The sequence below is a fragment of the Cygnus olor genome, chromosome 18 (genome assembly GCF_009769625.2).
Source record: "Cygnus olor isolate bCygOlo1 chromosome 18, bCygOlo1.pri.v2, whole genome shotgun sequence".
Classification (NCBI taxonomy): Eukaryota; Metazoa; Chordata; class Aves; order Anseriformes; family Anatidae; genus Cygnus; species Cygnus olor.
This window is the reverse complement of record NC_049186.1, coordinates 7,670,887-7,697,012: the sequence shown is the minus strand read 5'-3', so window position 1 is coordinate 7,697,012 and position 26,126 is coordinate 7,670,887. Positions and strand designations below refer to the sequence as shown.

The following is a 26,126-nucleotide window of genomic DNA, read 5'->3' as shown; positions in this document are numbered from 1 at the left end:
AGTCCTGATTTCACTAATCCATTTACTGGCAAAAAAGGCCGCTGACAAAGCCTTAACTGATGAGCGGGACATAGAAATCTGCTTCAGTGAGGTAGGCTGAAACCAGCACCAGCACTCCCCTCCCTCCTCCGCCGCCTACAGCCCTTACCTGTCTCTGATACCAAGGAGGTCTGTTTAACAATATCTACGTTGCACGAATATTCACCAACAGAGGATGTAGCAATTTCTGCTAACTCTTGACTTTTGCTGCATTTGAACCCAAGATACTTAGACAGTCATGAGTGTCAACACCCCTAAAATAATGTCAATAATTTAAAAGAAATCAAGCATTCTAATCTCTAAAGCAATATTATAAACACCAGCCTTTTGTTACAAAAAGGTTTTTAAAGGATCCCACAGGAGCCCAAATAGACTTTTCAACACCTTACAAGTGTCTAAATCATACATTTGAAAACTGAGATATTTAGTACAAGAACTAAGTATAAAGGCATAATTTTTGTTCATAAATGAAGTTTTAAAATCTAATAACAACCTCTACAGAGAAAACAACACGGGAAGTTTTATATTTCTAGAAGAGCAAATGAAACACAAACACAGAGGAGGTTTCCCATGGACAGAGCCTGTCCACAGGTAGCGAGAGGCCTGCTTTGGTGTATGAAACTATTGCTGACGTTGGATGAAGAAGTGAAACATCACTATGCAAACCATCTGAGGGTATTTTTGTTTTCAATTCCTCTGACACTATTCATATAGGCTTGAGAGAAGGCAAGGAACTGTATCTCCTTGATCACAGTGCCATGAAATCACATTTGTATTTTTGTTCCCAGCTCCTGTTCTTGTTTCACTTGGTTTAGCACACCAACCAAGTCAGGAACTGCCTGCAAGCACATGAAAATGGCTAGCCACGTATGGATGAAGGACAGACTCAACAACCATTAAACTAGGCCTTATGACTTTGTGTACAGTCTAGGTATTGCTAAAGTTTTGCTACACAAGATATCTCAGCTTTCCACATGGAAGGTTGATTCATCTTTTCTGGTCCAGTAAGGGCATGCTGCAAAACAGTGAGGCTGCTGTTCTCCAGCCCCGATATTTAACGCTTCATTGCTATTTACAGTTCCTTTTAGCCTCTGGTTTCCGCTTTCTCCCTTCTTCTTTTTTCCTGCGCAGATAACTCTCTTCCTTTGACCTACTAGTCCGTAATGTCGCACAGTCCTCAGCAGATGCTTTCCCCTGGGGTTAGCATTTTCCCCTTCCTGAGGCTTCCACAAGCAGGACACAGAGCTGTAAAGACATGTCCAGGTGTACCAAATTCCCTGTCCCTTGCAGACAACCTAGATGCAGTACTGCTCAGCTTGGTGGCTTTGCCTTTCTGGGTGTAAGAAGGTTTGGGAGATCCTTGCCACAGTGAAAACCCCTCTGTCCCCAGAAACTTTGAAGACGATACAGAAATTGCATAAGCCCTCACAGAACTGGTCCCTCTGTGCTGCTGAGAGGCACCAGCTCCTCTTGGTGGGATGCTCTTAAAAGCACAAAGACCCAGAATTTCGTTCTACTCCTAAAAAACACCCACGTTTACAGTAATCATTACAGGATCAAACACCCCAGCAAGTCAAGTGGGTAAGAGATATGATAATGAAGGGAAAAGGGAATTTATCACTGCACTGGCCTGATTACTTGTTTCTCAATGAAGTTATTCTTTTCCGTAACAACAAGCCAGGAGATATTCAAAATCTGTTTTATAAAACTAACCATCCAAATCAACTAGTTTGTTTTTACTACATTACACCTTGAAATAACCAAGGACTTGTCTCAATACAGAGACAAGAAGCCATTTCGTATTGACTGCAATAGAGATTGTTAGAGAAGAGATATGCACATTACATTTATCTCTCCTGCTGGTCAATTATTTCTTTTCATAAGAGACGCAAATCATAGCTTTTCTCCCTGAAGAGCAGTTTACAGGCATTTTACTCAAGAAGTCCAGACATGACTGTCAAGTGCATGATGATAAGAACCTGGCTCATCTCATGTTCTTTTCTGAAAACTCTATTTTTGCACTCCCTCATTTTGTGATGCTCTTCACCTAAAATAAGAGCAATTCAGTGGGAATGTGTCTTCTGGTGTATGGGAGAAATACAACTATAATCAGCGCTGTATGTCCTTCAGCATGCTATCCTTGAGTTTTTCCTTCAAGAAAAATGACAGCAGGAAAAACAATGAAGCTTGACACCTAATGAATGGCTAACAAACACCACCTTGCATTATTAAAAGTATCTTTCTGTCAACCATCAAGAACACAAAACACCACCACATTTATGTGTTCAACTATGGAATTCATAGTTTTGTGTAGAACACAGGCTACTAAAAGTGGCAACAAAAATTCCAGATAATGGAAATAAATGTCAGTTCTTGCTTATTATAAGAACTTCTGGGATTATACCCTGTGCAAATCCCTTCCACGCCTCCCAGATTTGCTTGCAAGCTACAGTTCTAAAACCAGAATATTACTGCATATGTTTTCATAGGGCAGTCACTAATTGCTATGCATTTCATTCTGCTTTCTTCTACCCTGCAAATGAACGCACAGTAGGAGTGTTTTTACATGATTAAACAGAACACATCCTCCTGAAGGAGTACTATTAGGAGCAGAAACTATAAACTGATTTTCTTGTTGTTACTTCAAAACATGCAGTACAGTGTTTGCAGTATGGGTCCGAAAACAGATGAGGCTGCCAGCACATCCAAATTTCAGAGAGCAAATCAGAAAGCCCTCACTTCAGTGCTTCCTAATCCCAACCGTGTATCATCTAGCCACACCTGCAGAGCTCCCAAAGCAACTCACTCACTGCGACTGTGCACAGTTCACCAGCCCAAGGATTAAGTTCACTGAGTATGGGGATAAAATAAGGGGAAGAAGTAAAGATACTGGAGCAGGTAAAGAAGGTGGAAAAGGAGACGTTTGAGTGACGTGAAGGACAAGGGAGAAAATAGCAGTGTTTGGTATAAAAATAGAAAAGAACCCTGAAGATTGCATTACTGTCAATATTAGGGATGCATCTGGATGATTTGAATGCTCTTATACTAGATGTGTTACATTTGCTTGACACCTGAAAAACTATAAACCTACATAGACTTACAAATGGCCTCCCACTTGTAACAGTATATTTTTAAAAAGATGTGCGTATTTGGGGTGGTGGTGGGGGGAAGCCATAATTTCAGACACCTAACTTGGAATACTCCCTAGATTTACTTCTGTAGGAACTGTTGATGAAACAGCAGCCAAAGGAGGTCTTTTTCCCCATGGGTAATTCTCCATGTGGCCTCACTTACACCATCTACTAGCAGGTGGGGAGGGAATAATTTTTGAAGAGTCTGGAGCTAATAACTCCTGGGCTTTCCTCAGGATTACCTAATTTCCTGTGATTTTGTACATGGGAGGTGAGTGTGCACAGGCCAGTAATTGCACTCAGCAGTCCTAAAGCAGTCTTTGTTCAAGTGAATGACCCCAGGAACTTCCGATCAGATCCCCCTGTCGAGAAATGACTGCACACATGAAAGAACAGTGAAGAAAATTATCCAACACACTCGTATAAGCCATTTGGTATTTTACAATAATAATAATAATAATAGAATCTTGTGGCTCTGTCTCTAGGGGAAAATGCTAAATAATTAAAAATTCTCTTTTAAAAGGAGGAGATTGCATTGAATTTAAAAATACATGCTTCAGAAATCTTACAACGGACATAAAATATTAGCACCATTACCAGCCAGCAGAAGTAATGGTGTCTTATCAAGGAAATTTGACTCAAGGACCAACAGTGTGGAAAAAGAGGTTAATTCACCTCAAAAAGATTAATGTAATTTTTCAAGTTACCACTGTTGAGATTCAAAGCCAGTTTGCGAGAATAAATTATAAATGACTGAATATAAAAAGATCCCAAATGAAAGAGAGAACATGAATTATGGCAAGGGATGTACTCCCATGCTGATGTGATGGAATTTATAAGTGGAAATCCCATTAGTTTCAATAGGAGCCGCACACAACTACCTGAAATGCAAATTAGTGATTTAAATTTACCTACATAAACATGATCGTAGACTACCTGTTGTAGCTTCCTCTGACTGTGAAATGTGGACACTGACAAGAATATGATTTAAAAAAAAAACAAAACACAACACATGTAGAAGCCATGTATGCTCTTTTCTATAGCAAAAAGACTGGTCTATGGCTTTTTTGTACCCAGGAAATATCAGAGACCTCAAGGGAAGACTCATCGTGTTCCTCCTTTAGCAGCACTAGAAAAGCTCTGTATTTCCTCCAAGTGCAACTTTGACTTTGGGAGTCTGATATTATAACTGCTGCGATATAGGACATAACTCCAGAAGGATGTTCTCATAAGGCATATTTGAGGCAAAAATCTTCAGCAGATTACTGCAGAAAAGCTTTGCAACATCTTAATGGGTTTACATGAAGCACAAAGGATGCAGCTGCAGACAGCCCAGAATGCGCTCCGGCACTCGTGCTGGAGTAAAAGCCCAAAGCCCAGAACACAAAGGATACTTGATCTTGCATTTGTGAAGTGCACGGATGGACTCTTTCCAGACCACTCTGACTTCCCCATTGCTGAGGACATTTCCTACATTATTTCAGTGGTATAACGTAGGAATTTCTATGTAATCCCTTTGCCAATGCAATCCTAACAAAACATTTCAAATGTAGAGAACAGAAGGGGCAAGAAGACCAACACGTATTTGACATGGACCAGGCTAAGCACATGATAAAGCAACAAACAGCCCCCGTTCTCTGCTCTGATTTCAGAGCATTTCATGAAAAGAAATGGTTTGCAGAACTGTTGAGTGTGTGTGCTGAACAGGTTGGCTGGTGGATTTCTCAAAGCAGTTGCTATATGATGGATCAGGCTTCCGTGAACACAGGTTTGATCACATAGAAACAGAGAACAGATTTGGAAATCCACACCACAACTGGAAATTTGAATTTTCATTCCAGTAGAAATGGAAGGAAACATGTTGTTTGTCAGATCAGAACAAAACAGCTTCTCAAAATTTTCAGGTGAGCAGAAATTCCCAGCAATACAGTGCTGAAAGCATGGAAACATTTCAATGAAAGGAAAATAAAATCAGTATAAAAGTCCAAGCGGAAAGGCATGAAAAGCAATAAAGTTGAACCTACTGACATTTTTCCACCTATAATTTGGAAGAAGTTTGAGCATCCCTGAGAGACATTCAAATTTTGATTAATCTGTATTTTCTGACAGGACTCTGCTGTGTCAAGAATTTTTACCCATGCTAGTCCTCACATCTTGAACACCCTGTGACAGTCAGGGAAATGTTCCCTACAGACAGTGAGTCAGCTCCCCTAGAATGACAAAATGAGGCAGAAGACACTTGCACTAGAATTGGACAAGTTGAATGCACTGCAAACTTGGTGGGATTGCTGAATTTAGATTTTAACCCCAGAGCAACTTTTAAAACCCCTTTTATCTCTAGGTTTTGAAAACACATTACTTTTATGAACAAGAATAGAGCACTTATAGACAGGAAATACGGGGTCCTTAATCAATACCATTTAAAGTGTTATTTTTTATCAAAATGCATTTCACATTATAGGTGATCGAGGAAAAAAATCAGTTGAGATAGATTATTTTACAAGACAAGTAGATTTAATTGCCTTCTGCCATGATCAATGTTGACTCATTTTGATTTTGCCAATAATTCATGAGCTTTCATGAATATGCATATACTTTTCTGTACAGGTTAGCATTATTAAATTTGACTTTTCCCAAGAGCGGGGAAATGAATTAAATAAAAGAGGAATTATGAAGAATAGCAGATGATAAACAAATGGCTACAAGGAGAACACGATCACTTAAGCTGGTTTGGCACTCTTATCCTATTTGCCCCAGAATTCACTGGCTGCCAGGTCCCAGATTGCTGTGATATCTTTTGGTTTTGTGAATGTCTTGATGAAAGCCTTTCCAGCCAACACTAACATGCAGCAATTTATAATGGCAATACCCTTCAATTTTACTATGCCAAAATGCTCTGACCCTCATCATTTTAAAATGATTTCTTTTTGTTTTCATCAGCTGAAGATCACCATAAGTTTGTAGCTCAATGGAAAGTAAAACACTGACTACGCACTTTGTTTCCTTCAGAAAGAAAGCCTATCTGTCATTCATGTCATAGAGCAGTTGTCTCTAAAAAATAAAACATTCTGTTCATGTAGGAAAACTGCCTGGAACCACAAAAGACTGATTTTTCTCCTAGAGCAACTCTGACACTTTTTATGCTAGCATCTGCTTTGGTTTACACGCAACATATGCATGGGATTTAAGCCTGGACATCATCCCCCAACAAAAACGTAAGGTTTCAGATTCTTCACCCAAACAGAGTACTGAGCTGGGGGTGCACCCAGCACCCTCATCTTGCTTACTTTTACTGGAAATGTTTGGCTACTCTCAGTCTCTGATATCGGATTCTCAAAGACTTCAAGGAATATTTTCAATAGAGAACAAGTGGCATTATGCAGGATTTAAATAAAACATTAATAAAAAAACGCTCCCCTCAAACAACCCAACCCTGAAATCTGAAGAAAGCTCAAACGACATGACTTTATTTTCAGTTTTATGATATTGGAGAGAATTAGAGTTCATGTGTTTGACACATGGAAGGAGAGAGCTCTGAGACCTGACAGCTTTACTGCAAAGTTAATAGTAGTGTAGGAAACTAATACTTCAGAAACAACAACAAAACATACAACACCACCAACAAAAAGCTATCAATAACAGTAAGAACAGCAAAACTAAAAAGTTCCCTACCCTGCACCCGCAGCTTTAGAGCTGGCATGAGAACAAGAGCAGATAAAAAGCAATATGTAACACAAAAATGTAATCTTCTACTCAGGGAAGGCAATAAACTTAATAGAAGGAAAACAAGGAGGAAATACCACATTTAAAAATCTAGAGGCTCACTTGAAAATATAACTCCTTGGTTTTCTTTAAAAATCTCCCCCATACATATGCAGTGCAATGAATTATATTGAAATGGATGAGCTCCTGTCATCTATTATTTGAAATGCGAGTTGAGGTTCTCTTTAAATCATTCCTCTGCCAGAGAACAGATAAAAAAAGAAGACCCAATAGTTTCGACTCTGAAAACCATTTCACCATAAATATACGTCTCCTGTTGACAATATATTGGATGAGCTTGTTTACAGATTCCAGTTCCTATGGTCTTGGATAGTCCCTGGCCTCTTAGCTTTATTCTCATCACAATATGTACTCTGGGTAGTCATATATATGAAAAAATTTATGGTTTCAGAAACACCGATACTCTTTTCCTCCCTTCCCCTGAATTAATGAAAACTAAAAGAGAAGCCTCTCTAGGACATGACAGGCTTGTACGTGCACAACTGCGCTTTGCAAGTGTCTTTGCTAACTCGTGGTGCTGCACACGCTCTGACCTGGGCACTGCCTGCACTGGAGGCTGGAGAAGAAACGAGAGGAGGAGGAGAGGAGAGGAGCAGAGAGGGGATACAGCTTTGCAGAAACATTTTATGTCTTTCTTTCAGTAAACATGCTAAGAAAGAGAAAAAACGTTTATGGAGGATAATACATAATAAGTCACTCCAAACAACAGCCGACTAATTTCAGATAATTTTTTTCTTCCTGTCCTTGTACGGGACAGGAGATACCTCCCAGATGTGTACCCATCAACATTATCTTAGTACTTTCTCTGCCACTTGAAACCTGAGACTGGGATTATGTTCTCTGGTAAGAACCTTGAGAAGCCAGTGCTTCCCTTTTACTAAGGATATGAACAGTGGAAGAATGGATAACTCACTGGCCATCAATCCACATTTTCATGATAATGATAAATTGGTGATGTGTCCAACTGATGGATGGCTCAGTCTGCTTTCTCTTTTTAGAGTTACTATCACAAATAAATATGAATGTGCTGCGGGTGGGCTTAGGATTTGTGCTGGGCTTTGTTTTTCTTTTTTGAAAAGAAATATCAGACTCCTCAAAGATATTATCTGATAAAATTAACTTCAAGTGATATCCCTGAATAAAAAAAGCAAATAACCTAGCAACATCTTTCCTGGCAAAGCTAGAAAATAATTTCCCCATGCCAGCAGGCAGGGTGAAGACAGCTATCTACGCTTCTTGCAACTATGTTTGCACATTTTGCTATGAAATAAAGAAAATTGTTTGCCTGAATTTTCAGACCCTCAGTATTACATTACAATTAGAAACTATGCACTGTCACAGAGTAGTGGGTGAAGCAATGGTTGTATATCAAGCAGTACATGTGTATGTAACTGCAGATCAAACCAGGATTAGTGTTTTACATGGTAGAATGTGAACAATTCCAGCATGTTAACGGACTGTGTTTTCATTTACATTTGCAGGAATATTATGTGGATATATATATACACACACACTTAGGCGTACACACACAACAATAAAATAAAAACACTTCGTCTACCGTGCTATGGGCTAAATTATTGTTTTCCCTCTGAAATCACAACATGTTATCAAAAGTCCATTACGCTTCAGAACAACTTGGTCACTGGGAATTTTGATGCGCGCTGTTGTGCTGCATTTCAATTGTGAGGTTTGAATAAAGGTTTAAAAGGAACCCTAAATTCAGGAAGGAGTATTAAAACCTAAATGATTTGATGGAAGTCGTTCCTCTAAATCGCATATTTGTATGAAAACAGCTTCACAGAGTGCTAGCCGGGGAGCAGGACACTGCTTTCTGAGGCTGTAAAACATAAATTAAAGACTACTACTAGAACTGAAAGCTTAGAAGGGAAGATCATGCTTGAGTGATTTTCTGAACATTTTTCCAGAGCTACTGCTTGAGTCTTCAGTTCTGCTGAATTTTGAGTTTCTTGCCATTAGATTAGACATATTTCTGCCACACGTTTGCTTTAAAAGACTGAATACATGTTGAATTACAAATATGACTTGTTTCAACATATGTTAAACGTTCCGTATCTCTTCTAACATAAAACAAACAGCTACAGTTACAACAACACTCTTATTTTCTGTGCCTGGTTTTAATTACAAAGAACTAGAACTCAGAACATTGTTCAGTCCAGTAAGCACTATTAATGCCCGCAGATCATGTATATAATTCCTATAATGCAGCTGAAAACACTGCTATGTATTATTTCGATATTGCAATTATTCACTATGAGCTGTTTAATAGACCTGCCTCAATATTGTTTTACTGATTCAAATCAACTCTAATTAATGTCTGTAAAGCACTTGATCATGCAAGGCATTACGTGAATGTCACGGATTATTCCTGTAATATGATTTTAACAAATACTCATACTATTAATTATTTATGAATCATGAAAAGGTGTTTGATACTCCACAGACAGAGAGAATGACAGATTTTCTGTCCTCATTTGTTTCATAATGCAGAGAAATATGAAAATATGTGTATTGGCTTTCTTTTTGTCAGTTTATCTTGACATAATACCAGCTCAAAGATTTGCATCATCAGAACAGCTTGCTAAGGAGAATCTTAAAACCCTTTTGATTTGAAATCAGCTGTATTTTGATTCCAAGTACAAAGTCAGCCACTTGATACTTTAAAAGGCATTTAAAGGCTTAGAATAAACAATAAATAAATAAAAAAGCAACCAGCTAATTGCAGCAGAAAATATGAGATTTGCTTCAGAGGATTGTGTTTTATTTTTCCTAAGCCAGTAATTCTAGCATTTCTCAGAGGGAGTTTTTCTTCCTTTAGATATGGAAATCAATTTTATACATATTACTAATTAGAATTATAATGAACGTTCCTTTAGAAGAGATGTTGGCCTATTTGCTCATTAACTGGAGGGTAAAGAAGCAGTCTTGTGATTTGCTCTCTTGATTCATCACATCGCACTCTTGATGACACGCCATCCGCTCTACGCGGTACTTTCTGTAGGGTGCACGGCAGCTGCATGAGGCTGGGGAGCAGACGCTAGTCTAGCGCTGGAGTGGGGCTGAATGCTACACTGCTGCACTGAACCATGCAGGAAGCCATGTTCAGAGTTTTGGAGGGGAGATGCATCAGGTCTGACCCAGAAAAACTATTTTCACAGAACCCAAGTTATCCTTCAGGGTCTGAGATACGGTCGCTCATGTAATTCAGCTTCTACTGTTTTGGGTAATTCGAGATTATAAAACTACCTTTCTTGTTCTGTACATTTGTCAAAACACCTCCTTATGCAGTGTATATTACTGGATATTCCCATAACCAGAAACTTTATAGACTCTTCAGGTGAAGGGTAGCCAGACTGCTAAATAATAAAAACATGAGATGACAAACACAGAGAAAACACTAAGGGAAAAGAGCATACGTGGAAAGAGTTGGCCAAAAATCAACAAGAGAGCCATGGCTACTGCTTCAAGAAGACTCATGAGTTTTTTTCAAGAGATTTTTAGTTGAAAGCCTATGGCCTCCACTGTAACACCCTAGATGTGCCTCAGCACACTGGGATGGAAACATTTTAGGATTACTAGCTATTTGGAAGCAGGAAAATATACCATCGTGGACAATACAGAAGTGGGAACAGCAGTCCCACAGAACATGCCTCATAGTTACACATATTAAAGGAAGAAAAAGATGATAATAAAAAGAGCTAGGAGCTATAGACCTGCTAGATTAATAAATGACAGATTAGACATAACTGACAAGTATAATCATAAAATACATCATCCAATCTCATAACAAGTCACACGCAGGCCAAGTATGTGTACTGCATGACTTCAGCTAAAACACTGGAAATGAGCATTAAATGAACCTTGCGCAAGGACCTAGCTGTAGTGCACAGCTTCCATTTTAACTCATTCAGAGCCCCCATCTTGCAATCAACATCTAAGCTGATCCCAGGTCAGTCAATAAAAATATCCACTTGGTTCTGGGGCTGCCCTCAACTCCAGCTCTAATTCAGCCCAGTCCTAGTTCCCTTCCAGAATCCTCAGCTCACCCCAACCCTAATTTGCTCTCAAAGTAATCTGCCTACAGGGTCTTTTATACAGTCTCTGAAGGATCTGGTTTGCATTGTAAATACCTGCAGTTTTAAAAACAATCTTCTGATGAGCTACAAACTGAGAACAAAACTCACACAAAACTATTCACGAAGACAATAAATCTCGAACTCCATTACTTCAGTTTTTACAGTCACTTGATGGGAAAGGTACCCCTAGCTATGAATATTTTAGTGTGAAGAAGCCACATCTTATCACCTCACCAAAATATATGCACATAATTCTCTCTCATTACTGTTTTATAAAACAAAAATGTGTCTGGGTATTATCAGATAGACGTACTAATGCTCTTTTATAAGACCTGTCAAAGCACTCTAGCAAGGCAGGTACTGCTATGCCCACACTGCCGATGCAGAGCACAGGGTCATCTGTACATTGCACAGCTAGGAGCAGACTTGGATCCTCATTCCTCCTTTAGTTAGCTACTACATTCATCTGCCAACGAAAGCATTCCTATGGTGCATACTGTGACGCTGGGAATATAGAGATAAAGTTCCTACTGTAGCCATAGTCCTTACGATTTATAATAGAGATGGAGTAGATCATGAATAGGACGGATTTTTCTCTATCAATAATACTTCAGGAAATATCCTTTTCTGGTTAGTAACAGTACGTTATCACACGCCTTCCCAGGCCATCTCCATGAAGGGAACACAGAACTTTGTAGCCCCCACACCGACAGCACATAGCGAACTATTTGCTTGCCTTCAGGCCTTTGTTCAAAGGGCTGTTATGAGAACCAGATATGCTTGCCATGAATTTCACAGCAACCTCTAGAAAACCTGAGGGGAAACTACTGGCTGAAGTTAAGTGAAAAGGACGGTGTTGGCTGCGCTTGTGTGCGCCGTGCCTAGCGGACACTGGCAGAGTAAGGACCCACGCCTGGAAAACCCAAGTGTGCCCCACAACAGAAAGAGGCAGGGATAACCAACACCTTCCTTGATCCCGTGTCGGACAAGATGTACCGGTCACTTAGCAACCTTCATTTCTGTGAGACATACAGATGGTTAAACACCAGCAGCAGGCTTCAGATCAGGGACTAGATTTTTCTTTCGCATTAGTTCTGACACTTCAAAAGCTTCTTACATTTTACATAGCTTCTTGCGTTACATCCTTGCAAGAGGGAGGAGAGTTATCCATCAACTACTGTAAGGAAGGCGGGAGTAACCCATTCGGTGACAAGTGAGTAAGTTACAATGAATGTGAGTATGGTCTTGGACACTGTTTTCCTGGGGAGGGTTTTTGTTTCAACTTCCTTTTATGTAAATATGCTGCCAGGAGATATCAATCTGCATGTGCTTTATGCAATTCAGTATAAAAATCACCTTTCGGCAGCTAGAAAGAAAATGAATAAAATATTTGCTCTATTCTCCCTAGCTACATTCATTTGGCACGCTAGTTTGTTTATTAACACTATGAGCACAGACTTCTGCATTATATTTGCTGGCATGTTGCTCTTACTCCCCCCGTTAATTTCATACACGACCATAAAAACAGAGGCTAAAGAACCATAAAGCACAGTGTTTTACTCCATACTACCAGATAAGCTACATACATTGTCATGCTTATCACTGAGCAGTGGCTGGCAGAGACGTTGGTCTAACGAGCATCTTAGTGGCCCAGGTGAGCAGGGCTGTCTTCCCAGTGCTGCCACTGACCTGGTGCTTAAATCTAGCAAGGACACTTCGCTTCCATCTGCCTGGAGCCACAGATTAGGAACCAATGTGGCTCCTCCTGATGTATCGAGGAACGGGTATTCTGAGACAAAGGAGCCCTGTTATGGAAACTGTGCTACTAGTCCCGTTTTGCAGAGGGGGAACGAGCTCCCATTCTTCTTTGCCAGCAGCACTAGATGTCATTCTCAAAAAGGATGGCAAAAATGAACAGTCAGACTGTGAGATTTCTTGACTCAGTACATCTGCAAGTCTAAAAGCTCAGGAGGAGTTACAGAGAGATTATGCATTTGCAAGAATATCAATCATATCTAGAGTTCTAATTACAAATTCAAAACAAACAAAAGCCTCAGCCTTCAAATGCTGTAGAAGTGATATAAACTCCCATGCTTCAGGGGAAGTTTCAAGTGTTTTTCCTGTCTTTGAAGATAGCAGAAATATTTCCCCTAGAGCTCCTTGGACTACAATTGCCTTTTCTTTGGTCTGCCTCTGAAACCCGTGGTTTAAACCTATCTGTGACAGCTCTGGCCTACACAGATACTGGACTGATCCAATACATTAACTCCCATGTTTCTGTTCTGAAAATACTATCAATTTTATACAAAATATTCTGCTTTGCTTCTTCATCGTATTTACTGCATGAATGACCCAGCATACAAATTTAATCTCTCTATTTTGAAAGCTTGAAGACAGTGTTGAGGCTAGATACTGATTTACTCAGGCTCCTTTATCTCTGTAATGGTCAATGCTGACATGTACTTAAGGAGTTTGAGAAAACAATGACAAAATAAACACTAGGTAAAGAAAAATCATTTTTCCTGTCAACTTAGATAACTCAGGATTTCTGCACATTACTGAGTCCACTATGACTAAAGTCTGTTATGATCTACCCAGATACAATGATTTTGGTCGACTATGTAGTTTATTGCAATTCTAAATGTCACTATTGATTCAGACACTCACTGACATTTTTCTGCATGGACAAACATTACTTTAAGCACTGTGCATTGCTGGATAATATATTTGTGGTCAAATTATTCACCAGATGATCATGTGCATGATTTTCAACCATTATGTCAATTATATCCCAATTCCTCTTTTCCTCAATAAGGACACTTCTTTCATTGGGAATATTGGTTATGTTTTCCCAGCATTATCATAGATGCTGGTGTAGGGGTGGTTTTATTGCTTGTTTGCTTGGGGGTAGTTCGTTGATGTTGTTTTATAAACCACTTAATAATGATTTTTTTTGGTATTTTGAGATATTCCTCTGCTTGTGGGCAAAAGAATGTGATGCAACAGCTGAAGATACATCACTGACAACCTTAAGGAAGCCACGTTCACAGAACAAAATGGAGATTTGCTTAGTGATGCAGATTGCTCTTCTTAAGTAAGAAGATTCATGTAGGGAATTCTGGGGTCCTCTCTTACATGAGTTACACTCTCCTATTGTTCCTTGTTTTATTGGTGCTCTATATTAAAAAAGGAATTACGGGCATTTCACATGGTAATGTTGTGATCAAACACTTAGGAACCAAGCACTTCACGCTTTAATTCAATCTTCTAAACTAGATGCATGTTTACATGGTTAAGGGAGAAAACAAATAGGAGAGTTGAAGCTGACTGAAGCTGCTCCAGGACTTGACTTTACTAGCTGTATAAAAATATGTTTCTTTTTAAGGCACTTATAAAAATGCTAAACTTTCATAAAGAAGTTTAGCTGAACCATTTGTGGTGACATACTAAAAAGTGATTTATCATCCAGTATAGCTCTCTATAAAGCCAGTACACGAAGGCATCTGTCAGGTTTGCTCTGAGGACAGAAATAGACTTCACGGTTTGGATGCCAAATTATATTTGACATTTAATTTACCATCTATGAAGCCGCAATATTTCACCTAAGCAGAAAGGGAAGAGAAAACAGCAGGAAATTCCATTTGCCAAAGAGAAACACCAACACTCCTTGCTCTCTATAATCAGATACCTAAGGTAATAGATTATTGACCATAACAAACTACACCTAAACATGACGAAGGTAGTGGACTAGGGAAGACATTTTGTACTGAAGGAATACTATGTATAACAAGAATGAGTTTCATGATTCTTACCTCTGTTTCCCGATTTGGTCTGGATGACAGAAGCAGTAACAGCAATACAAGACAAGTGCTGCTGCAAGGCAACAAAGTTCAGTAAAGACTTACTTCAAGCATCAGTACACTTGGAACCAGTCCTGGACTAGGAGCAGAGGAGAATCCTGTCTGGGACCTTTTATATACTGGGGGAAGAGGCATGTGGGGTCCCAGACTGTTCACACATCAATATTTTTCACTGTTACTCTGCCCGAATCTCTTGTGAAACTTTGCAAGCCAAAACTGGAGATGTTTCAGAGGACCTCAGGTACTATAGGGAAGAGAGGAATATTCCTTACGAATATTTCTCAAAAGGAATCCACGTTCAATTGTTTCCCATCCCTGATTAGTTATTTTTTCAAAAAAAAAAAAAAAAATCTTATTCCATCTCCTCAAGTTATAACACTTAAGAGATGAAGTGGTAGAGCCACCTTTTCAACTTTTCTTGGAAATTTGTGTAGAAATTTTAGCTGTTACCAAACATTTCCAAGCATGAAATAAACACATATCTTTTCCATTTTTGAGGAAACAAATTCTGGAACTACAGAGATGAGCTAGCTGCCGTAAAATTCACACAGATATGCAGCTAGCTCTGCCAGTGATCTCGCATGCTTATTTGTGATATCCCCAGTGACGGCGATGTGCCATGTTTGCTTTTTTCTCTCCCACATAGGCACACTCCCCTTCCACACACAAATTTACGACAGGACTATTTCTCCAGTTCCATTCAGAGACAGGAAAGGATTCTCTCAGGGAAGCCTATAATTATATTCAACAAAATATAGACACATATCAGGCAGAAGGGAAGGGATGCTCTCACACAGACAGATAGTCATTTCATTATTGTACACTGTTCACCGCTCCTCAGCAAAGAAAAGTTAGTTTCAAACTTCATTTAGGAAGAGTTGGGAAATAAACATGGGCTACACTAATACCTTGTTCCATACCTCTAGTTGCCAAAGTGATTTGGATATTCTGAGCTATCCAAGTTATTTCATTAACGCAGGAGATAGAACTATTCTTACAGAGCATATTAAAATTAATTAGCCTTCAAGAGTAGGAAACTATGAGCAACAAGACTCAGAGGCAAGTAAATTAACAACGGATCTCATTAAAAAGAAGCTGTGTTTAGACTAGAATATTATGTTAGTTTGGAGTAAATCAAAGCTTTTGAAATGACCATTTTCTTGAACTGCAGAAATTAAGGGAAAAGCGTCATCACTTGAGCCTCCAGATGTTCACGTAGATCCTAGAGTTCTAGAAGACTGCTTGGGGGGAATTACCTTCCACTAATTTTCAAGCTTTACCTCATTTACGGGCTGAGCTCTTACAGATACAGTCATCATGAGAGGAAACTGTCGTAAATTCAAAGGCTAGCGCTAGCCTGCAGTATGAGGGTCCTTCTGCCAGAGAACTTGGGAGTGATTTTGCAGATGAAAGATGCAAAGAATCTGCATGAAGTTGCTGCTACTGCCGTACACGTAGACAAACACCTTGGATGGCTTTAACATTCTCCTACAAGAGGAGATCACCACCCAAGGATTGGTTGTTTGCATATTATCAGTGGCCAGCCGATTTTGTTTGCTTTTTTGCCTTTTAACAGTTTCCAGCTGGGTCTCTTTAAGCTGGGGAGGTAAGGCTGTGGTAAAACTCCTTCAGTAGATCACGGATAGGTAAATGGTAACTTATGCCCAGCTGCAAATACTGCAGCACTACTTCACGCGCAGGTGCATACCTCAATTATGTTGCCAGTTTTCTAAATTAAACAAGTGATAGGAAGCGACAACAAAGCAAAGAAATAATAGCAAAAATCCAGTACATGCTTACAAAGCAAGGCCTTAATCCTGTAACACAAATGTACGACAAGTGATCTCAATGCCTTCATCTTGGTAGAGTGCAGTCAAGAACTTGCCAATGAATTACTGTAGCATCATTACCATCTAGACTTGGAAAAAATATCCATCATACACAGCAGCAGCCAACACAAGGTGAAGTTCACCAAACTCTGTCTAGATGCATTCTGGTGAACAGGCATCTTCTCTCCTAGCTGAGTGGACTGAAAACAGCTGGTCATAAATAAATAAAACCCCAAACAACCTTGTTTCTCTGCTAGCAGTTCCACTTTGAGATCAAAAAAACCCCAGTCATTACATGCCTAGTTTTATATTCTTTCAGAGGAATGCTTCATGTATGTGCCCTTCTCAAGAAACCTTTGCTGTGAATTCTGTTGTGGCATCAGCATTAGACTCAGTGTATGTGGTGCTGCAGGTGAGTGCTCGATGTACTTTAAAAACTCTTTCTTAAAATAGTAAAATACTAGCTAGTTTCATTTAATGCAAGCTATTAATCTTGCTTTATTTTTGTTATTAACCAATTAAATAATTGTTGCCCATCTGTGAGACAGTAATAAAAATGACTTATTGTACCCTTAATCAGTTCTGTTTTATCTGGCTGTCAGTGGCCTCTAACTTAGTCTATTTGTCTTGACATTTTTTTTGTGCTGTCATCTGCAAAAGTGAAATTGGTTGGGATAGTTTAATTGCAGGATATATAATATAAGTTGAGGGCAATCATTATAGACAATTTGGGTAACAGTGTCTAAAGCCTGATCCAGTAAAACGTATTCGTTATGACACACTATTATTAACAATGACAACAAATAGCTATTAGATAGCAGCTTTTCTTGTTTGTATCAAAGAAATTCACAACGAAAAATAGCAACTTGACAAATAAAGATGCTGAGATACAAATAATTTGGAAAAGATAATCTATAGTGCAGTATCAGTAGCAGGAACAAAACTCAGTTTCCTGATTCCCAGTCCAACCCTTTATTCCCACCACATGGTCTACCTTTTTCTTGCTATGCAAGATGTTCTTTTTTCAGTGTTGGATGGGCCAGGATAACTGTACCTCATTCAATGTTTACATGCAGTCACCTTTAAAATGCTGTCTGTCTAATTAGATTGTACTGGATGAATACTGTAGGTATTGTAAAGAAAACAGGTTTTTGTATTTATAGTTATCATGAAGAATTTAGCGATGACAGTACAGTATATCATAGACGTTAATTTCATTAGATATAAATTGTACTAGTATGACATTGATATATTATAATTAAAACTAATGATCCATTGATTCCCATCCAGAAATCCAGTTAAGATGACAAATATTCTATTACAGACCAATGAATAAATATTAAAAGCATACAAAAGTCCAGGAGGCAAATTCCGCATTAATTTATGCCAAGGATCATATTCCAGTAAAATTATTTAAGTTAGGGTTATGGCATGAATAAAATCAGAGTCTGCGACATTTGGGAGGCACACTATTCATAAGCAGAATATGGACAATTCCTGTGAGAAATGAGCTGGAGGATGGCTCCAGTTTCACTGTAAGAACTATCAGAAGGATTTCATGAAGAGGAATCCCTGCTGCCCTCCCGCCACCCCCACCCCCCCCTCCCCCAATTCATTAATATCCACATGGAGTCACTATAGATTAGAACTAGACAGATATAAGGAGGAAGAAATGTTATTTGAGTATCTTTTCAGAAGCAATTTCAACATCAGGTGTATCTAGGCTCCTACACGATCACATCAGCTCTTTCACGGTGAAAAAGCTGCTGATGGCTACCCAAGAGCCATGCTTTATAAGAGGAAAATGGAAGAGAACAAAAGGAATTCCTTGGAAGGGATGGATCTGAACCAACCTAAAAAGCATTTTCCTTCATTGTTTGCCTTAGGTGCCATTGAGGACAAAATACAACACACATTCTTCTTTCCTTCCAGATAAAAGGCCACCAGTCTCACAGGTACTGTACAAACAAATACTCACATCTCTTGCTTTTACGCATCCTTTGCTTTTGTTGCGTGATTTTTCTACAGTAAGACCTTCAAAAGAATTTACCCTTTTTTCACCATAAAAAGGAAAGAATTTCTTCTGAAAGTTTAATAAAAGCACTAGACATATTCTTTTAACTCTAGGCTAAGTCTACATTAAAAGTAGGGGAATCACCTAGATTTCATCAGGCTTTCCTGTTGACTTGCCAAATGACAGTGAAACCAATTTGCCTGCTTTTTAACCTTTTCATGCCAATGAAACCAATTAGCCTGCTTTTTAACATTTTACAAAGACCTGTATAGATCTGTGTAGGTGTATGCACATTTGCCATAGGCCTGACACATCCCAAACCACCCTTCATTTAAAACATTTGGTTGTCCATGGTGGTCACAAATGACCACCTTATTTTCTCAGGCACACACCTGAGAAGATATTCAAGCTGCTGATCCTTTGGGTCTGTCTGGGCTGGCCAGGCCCCTCAGACTTTCCGTACCGTCAGGGCAACAACTAATCAACCACCTTCACGCAGCAATTCCGAGCGGCTGATTTCAGAGCCTACCTCTCCCATTAGTTACATAAGCCAGGTTGCACGTCGAAGTTATACATCCTTACGAAGCAAATGACCCTCTTTTCCCATCTGCTTCAATTCAAACACATGGTGTCTCTCCTCTCTGCAACTCAAGAAAAAAGCATTTCCCCATTTCACCCTGCCTTCGGCTGACCCAGCAACCATTTCCCACGCATTTCAAGGCGCGCTCACCATTGCTTTGGCAATAGAAATACTGAGTATGTAATAAGATGTGCTAGGGATAGCAATAACCCATAAAGACTGTATTTGAACACAGACAACAAACACAATTAGGGATGCGCAGGGCATTTCCCGAGAGGCGGAATACATATGTAACTTAATTAAGCATTTTTCTGCAGGCCTAACTGATTCACTGGGCCAACAGATACTGTATTTAGGAGGGCACATGTTTAATTTACAAATTAGTGGATTACAGTAATATGCATAACAACATATTAAATGAAGTATTAATGTAATACAACCCAAACGACACATGATAAACTATATAAGCATATATACAAATTTGATTTAATATGTTAGCTTCCTTTGCCCTCTGTCAGTCTGATTGCCTTTGCATAATCCATGTTTCTAATTATCCCCTGGTATGCCTTGCATATAAATAGCTAATTAGATAGTGTCCCTGTCAGCTATGAAGTATGTAATATCTGAAAAAATACTCCTTTGGAAATTTAATTTAGGATAACAGATTGTGCTATCTAACTGAAGAATTAAAGCTTTCAGTTTACTAAGATGTTTGAGCATTTAACAACAACTTCATGCTATTATATTAGTGCCCCAAAATGTGTCCAGTAGTTTTATTCTTTTTAAAAAAAAAATCATTCTATCAAAAGCTTGTACAGTAATTACACCAAGATGCCTAAGACCTAAAAATCACCCTATAGAACATGATTTTACACATGTATTGATTCTCTACCAAATATATGCTAAGTGGGAAATGCTCAGATTCAGCTCTAGAAACTGCTATACCAAATCAGACAAAAGGTCCCTGCAGTGTTGTGCGCTCTTCCTGGTTGCAGCCAGATGTTTCAGGGAGCAGCACTGGTGTTCTGAGCCTGCCAGATGTGAGATCATCTTGCACATCAGGTTATCACACAGACACTTTAAATACATCTGGCCTTGTCATCAGCCATTTCAAATGCCACCCTTACCACCTCCAATGCACTCAGAACGCTCCTAAGACTCTTACATGTTTACAAAAAAGAAAACAGAAAATCTTGTTGACCATCCACTTTCTCAAATGACCTACAACTTCTACAGTGTTTTTTTTTCCAAACCTTGAGTGGACTTTAACCCTATTTAACTAGTATAAAGCATAAATAATTTGCAGAAATAAGAAGAAATACAAATATGTAGTTATATGTAAAATGCTGGCTACAACACTTACCTTCTCCTTCTAGGCTCCAAGAAGCAAATATTAAGATGAAAATTGGAAGAAGTGCAGGAAGACTGCCATAAGACTGAAGGAAGTGGTGTGGCAGAAAGAAGCAACGGATATGCAAATGTCTTGTTGTCTTCTCCTTATAGAGCTAGGATTTCCAAAGCCATATATAAAATTTAAATAATATTCCTTCTTCATTCTGGGGGCAAGAGATGTTCTTCAGCTTTAAAAATGTCTTTCATATACAGATGTATATCTGAAGGGAGCATAAGTGTTTTCATAAAGGTATAGAATGTGAAACATGGTGAATTTAGAATGAATTAAGAAACAGCCACATGTTCCTCTCCCGAAATTAATAGGGAGATTGCACATTTTTCTTTAAATGAATCATTAACACTATATGGCAATTAAAAAAAACACACCACTCAATTTCTTATTCAGTGTGTTGTGTCTAGTAGATAATATTAATGGGTATACTCCAAATCTAGGCTATCATGCTGGGAAGGAGACCAAGGGGAACAAAAAGCAGTTGGAACATTGCACTCTCTGGTTTGCATACAGCACACCAGACTCATCCCTGTTGTGACTACACCGCAGAAGCAGCTCAGTGTGTTCTGCTGTGTGCATTATATAACCCACATAAAGGGCACTGATGCGCATTTCAGAGTAATTAAGGTTAATAAAGCACTAGGATTATAAAACAAGTTCTTATAAATAGCACAGGAATAAGCTTAAAAAAGACGGAAATGAAAATGTTGTCCCTCTAGTGTGATGGGGAGGGGACTTTTAAAATCCATTGCTTCTTGAGTTCACACTCCTTTTTGAAAAACGTGACCCATGTGGTGGGGATGCACAAGGGACTGCAGGAACGGGCTAGCCCACGGTACCGCTGCGAGCTACTCCCACCCCTGCCAGAACGACTGCAGGGGGGAGAGCAACTTCCCTCCTAGGTCAAGGCGGGATGAGGCAAACCCCAGACAGACCAAGAACAGGAAGATTTGCCACAGACCAGCTAATTTGCTGCAAACTTGCACCCCCTGCTAACTTCAGAGGAACACCTCTGGGTGCCTACAGTCAGGTAGCTAGGAAAGACTGCACTAGAAGTCAGCATGAGTCGTCCTCTTAAAGAGCTTCTGGAAACCACATTTACATTCTTAGCAGCATCCAAAAAGGTAGCTCTCTATTGTTCCCCGCCCAGTACAGGTGTGTTCTCTGGTACAGAAGTTTATTGATAACACCTTTGCAGTGCTCTGTAGTAGATGCTACACAATAGGACAGCAGGATGTTAAGGCCTTACTTGGTATAATTTCTATCAAGTTTCTTAATTAGAGCACAGTATGAATGTACTCGACATTTATTTTTATAACAGACATTCCATGTAATTGTTTTCTTCCTTACAATTGAAAAGATGGAAAACCTTTTAATGCTCCTTAAAGCCTCAACTTTACCATTTCTATGAAGTCTTTTCGGCATTAATTGCATTCACCCATTTTTGGAGAGTAATTATTACACCTGAGTGGGACTATCATATCAGAGTGGGCATATCAATCTTCTGTGGTACCATGAACTGTTTTATTAGTTATAAGTTAGCAAGGCATGCATGTAAGCACTTCTAAGTGATCTTGGTAAGACAGAAAACAATTCACAGGATAAAGGATTTACTAACACTTGGGAAGTGGCAATGAATGGCAATGGTACTGTGAAGCAGTACAGACCACCTAGGAGCCAGGTCTAGAGGATGACATTGCTCTGTACTTCTCTCCATACACGAAATCAAGCACCTGACCATAGCACCTTTTTGGTGAAGCCTTTTCAATGACTGGCGGTGACAGCTTTTGCCACTTGTTTGAAGTTTTTGCATATTTTACTTCTTTCTCCACGAGGGAATTTGTACTTTTAATATTATAATATACCACAGCAACCTGCACTAGTCTCAGTAAATATATTCCTGCGATTATTTTGTATACCATCAGCAAACCTAAATGAAAATGAAAATGTCTAGGAATACTCTTAGCTGAAGAGTTGTATTTATTCTGTATGCTTATGCAGTTGCTGTCAAAATAGCTGTAAAATATGCATATGAGAATGTAGATTCCCTGGAACCTCAGAAAAATGAGCTAGTCCAGTCTATGCCATTTTAGATATATGGGCATTGCAAAATGTATCTCCATTGATGTTTTTATTACAGTTTAAGTAGAGAGCTTTTTTAAAGCTTTGTAGGATGTCAGTAAAAGGATCTCTGTCTATACAATTCACTTACTGATGTGTCTGTTATCAAGTGTTTATCAGGTTGTGATGACTCCAGTAAAGTGGAGGGAACTCTAGAGGAGCTGCATGTCTCTCTTATATTAACACTTTTTTTTTTTTCCTTTAAAGCAGATCTAACGTTCCCCCCCCCCCCCCACTGAGGTGAAGTTCCAAAAACGTGATTCATCATTGTCTCTTGAATGTTGTTGCATGGAATATGTCAAACTCATGAAACCAAGCAAGCTTTTCCGATAATATTATTCTTGCTTGCATGAACTGGGAGCTGATATTATCCTGCTAAAAGTCACCATTTACACTTTGCCTAACTTCTGCCTAAATCCTTGCTTAGACATCACTGTTCAACTTAGTATCAGCTTGGAAATTCAGGGTCCTGACTGCAGAACTGTGTTTTGGTGTGTGACTCACAACCATCCACACGCAGAGATCATTTTTACCCACACCACCCAGTACCATAACTGTTTACATACTAAAGAAATCCAGTTTTATCTGTATGAACCTACAGTTACCCAAAGCTAACCACAGAATCTAGGAATCAAGTGACACCCAACAAATTGGTCATCACAAGTCTTGGAGCTTGTTTCACCAGGTAGATTTACTGCATTGCATCAAAGATCTTCAGCAGTAAAGGACAGGGTTTGGCTTTTCTGCAATGAAGGTTTGAGACAGACGCTAGCTTGAACAGCCTACACAATCAAATCCGCTCTCGTTAATTACCAGTCTTACCTCATCTGAATCAATAAGCATCCCTGCATCTGGTACAAGTCATGTTGCTAACATTTTTGTCAGGTGCTTGTCTTCATTTAGCAATTAAACCAGCACAGCACCGAGAGCAGCCTTTCGAATTTGCATTGTGGCTAACTGCAAGATGTCTAGAAGCAGTAACACAGAATATAATTTCAGGGCAGAAAATAAAGAATAAGGTTTTGGTACGGAGGCCTTCAAACAAACTCGGAGCCCAAGCAGGCTACCCTGCTCCTAAGGAACAGCAATGGGAGCCGGACCCCTCCTACTGTCAGCTGTCAGTGCTGCTGGCTGAGCAACCGGTGACAGACCAGGCACAGGCTGAGTAAACTCCTTTTTGTAGAAGAAATGTCGATTCTAAGCAAATTTCTGCCATGTTTCTAGATGGTCTTCCATTTCCTTTCTTTCAAATCAGCATCTCTTAAAGAAACACAGTATGCTCAAGAAAAATACTATATCCTTTTCTCCTCTTTGACTCTGCACCTCCAATCTGAGGTGCAGCTCCAAGACAGTTGTACACTATGGCAACGTGTTGCTTGCTTTTGGCCAGGACACGTGGCCACATGGTGCAACCATGGCAAGCATTCAGCCGTGATGCAGCACCTTAAACAGCAAGGTACTGCACTTCTGCTTGCCTGGTTAAAGCAGCCTCGCAGCTGCACACCATGAGATCCATTTCCTACGTGTATGTTATGTTATACAGTATGGCCTATGTTAGGCTGGAAACCAAACTAGAAAACAGGAGGTTCCGGGTGGCAAATTCCCTGTTCTCATCACTTGTCTCAAGCTCCTTCACCAGATACTCCAGGCAATGCATTTTTGGGTGATTAAAGTCACTTGAGATTGATAGATAAAGGTGTAAGACCTGGCAGAAGCTAAATGCGAGCCTGCTGTCAAGCCACTTCACAGTGTTACCTGAGGCATGCTATACTTATCTGGACATGCACCGCCTGTCATCTCATATTGCTTCGATACTTTAATTCCTTATTGGTACCACAGTTCATGGGAAAAGTTACCATCATTCCTACATTTGTATCCTTGCTCCTGGATAATTATCTGCTGCTCTAGTTCTCTCTAAGCTTCTTCACTGAGCTTCAGTCTGCCTTGATGACAGATAAATTATTTTTCTCCTCTCTACTATCTTCAATCTGCCCTCACATGAATCCGGTGAAAGATCTGGAGTCTTACTAATTTTGAATTAGCCTCCCATTTTAGCATTAAGAGTATCCCAGGGTTTCTGCTCTTCTCAAGTTCTTTCTGGAGCCAGCTAAAGGGAAGTGGCACTGATGCTAGCAGGGTTTTACCCCAAGGGGAAGGAAAGGCTCTCCCTGTGGGCACCGCAACTCCTCTGAAGCTGACTTTGTGGGATAGGAGGAGCCTTATTCTTATTTTGACTATGACTGCAAATGCTCCATTTGTTAACTTTTCTGTAAGAGACAGTTTGGCTGGACTCAGGCCCTATGTGATCCATTCCCCTCAGGAAAGCTTTTGATGGCAGTAACAGTTACCTGTTTCAGACAGGTAACCTTCCCTTAGCTCCCCAAGCTTCCCATTTCCTCCTAAAACAATAAAACTTGGACAACTTCACTGCCTCCAAAGGCTGGTGGGTTAGCTACAAGACAGAAAGGACAAATTGGGGAAAAGGGAGGTCTTACAAATTTGCCTTCAAAACTAAAACAGTAAAAACTAGATTTGTAAATGAATTTGGGGCTAGATAGCCAGAAGAGCTAATTTCTTGTGCAAGCACCTTAATGAAACTGGGCAGATGTTGCTCTGCAGGTGCTGAGACCTCAGTAATGAATGCTGAGCCCACCTAACCGTGCTTTCCTGAAAGCCCTTCACCTCAGCTTCCCTCAAGTTCCTCAAATGTAATTAAACTGTTGTTTAAATAAATAAATAAATACACCTAGCTCTGTGATTTGTGTAGCAGCAGTGACCAGAGGTAATTTCGAAAGGTTTTCACCTTCCCCTTTAAAAGCTGGAGACACCCTTTCCAGTCTGCTTCAACTCTTAAATCAAGGCCTGAAAAAACGTTTCCACATGCCCACATCAGCGTTTTGGTGTAACGGAGTCTGGATTTCTCACCCTGAAGGGAATTCAGCCCTTGGAACAGTGACAGGACAAGGCCTTCGCAACGCTTCAAGTTTCAAAACTGAGCCTAAATGAGGTTTCAAAACTGAGCCCAGGAAGCAGCAAAGCAACAAGCAGGAATCCTCCAGGTACAAACACAAGGACAGCCTGGCTCCTCTCTGCTCGGCTTACACAAGTTCAGGCAGCATTCTTCTACCTTGCTTTGTCAGAAGAGGTTTTGATTAAATTACCAGGCATGAAAACTTTGTTCATCATCATCAGGGACTGGACTGGGGGAGCTCCAGGAGAGCTGAAGCTCTTACATGGAAGTTGAAAATTAGGTACTGTGGCTGGAGACTG

General features: G+C 39.6%; 1 protein-coding gene across 2 annotated transcripts in view; it reads right to left on the bottom strand.

Annotated features, from left to right (window-relative positions):
• Positions 1–26,126, bottom strand: part of TOM1L1 (target of myb1 like 1 membrane trafficking protein) — a 229,915-nt gene that overhangs the window by 130,978 nt on the left and 72,811 nt on the right. The window contains exon 1 of one of the 2 annotated variants that reach the window (XM_040577766.1): positions 3,413–3,491. The exons of the other annotated variant lie outside the window; for it this stretch is intronic. The gene's annotated coding sequence lies outside the window, so the exon portion shown is untranslated. Of the gene's footprint in view, positions 1–3,412; positions 3,492–26,126 lie in introns of those variants that run through there. 2 annotated transcript variants of the gene reach the window in all.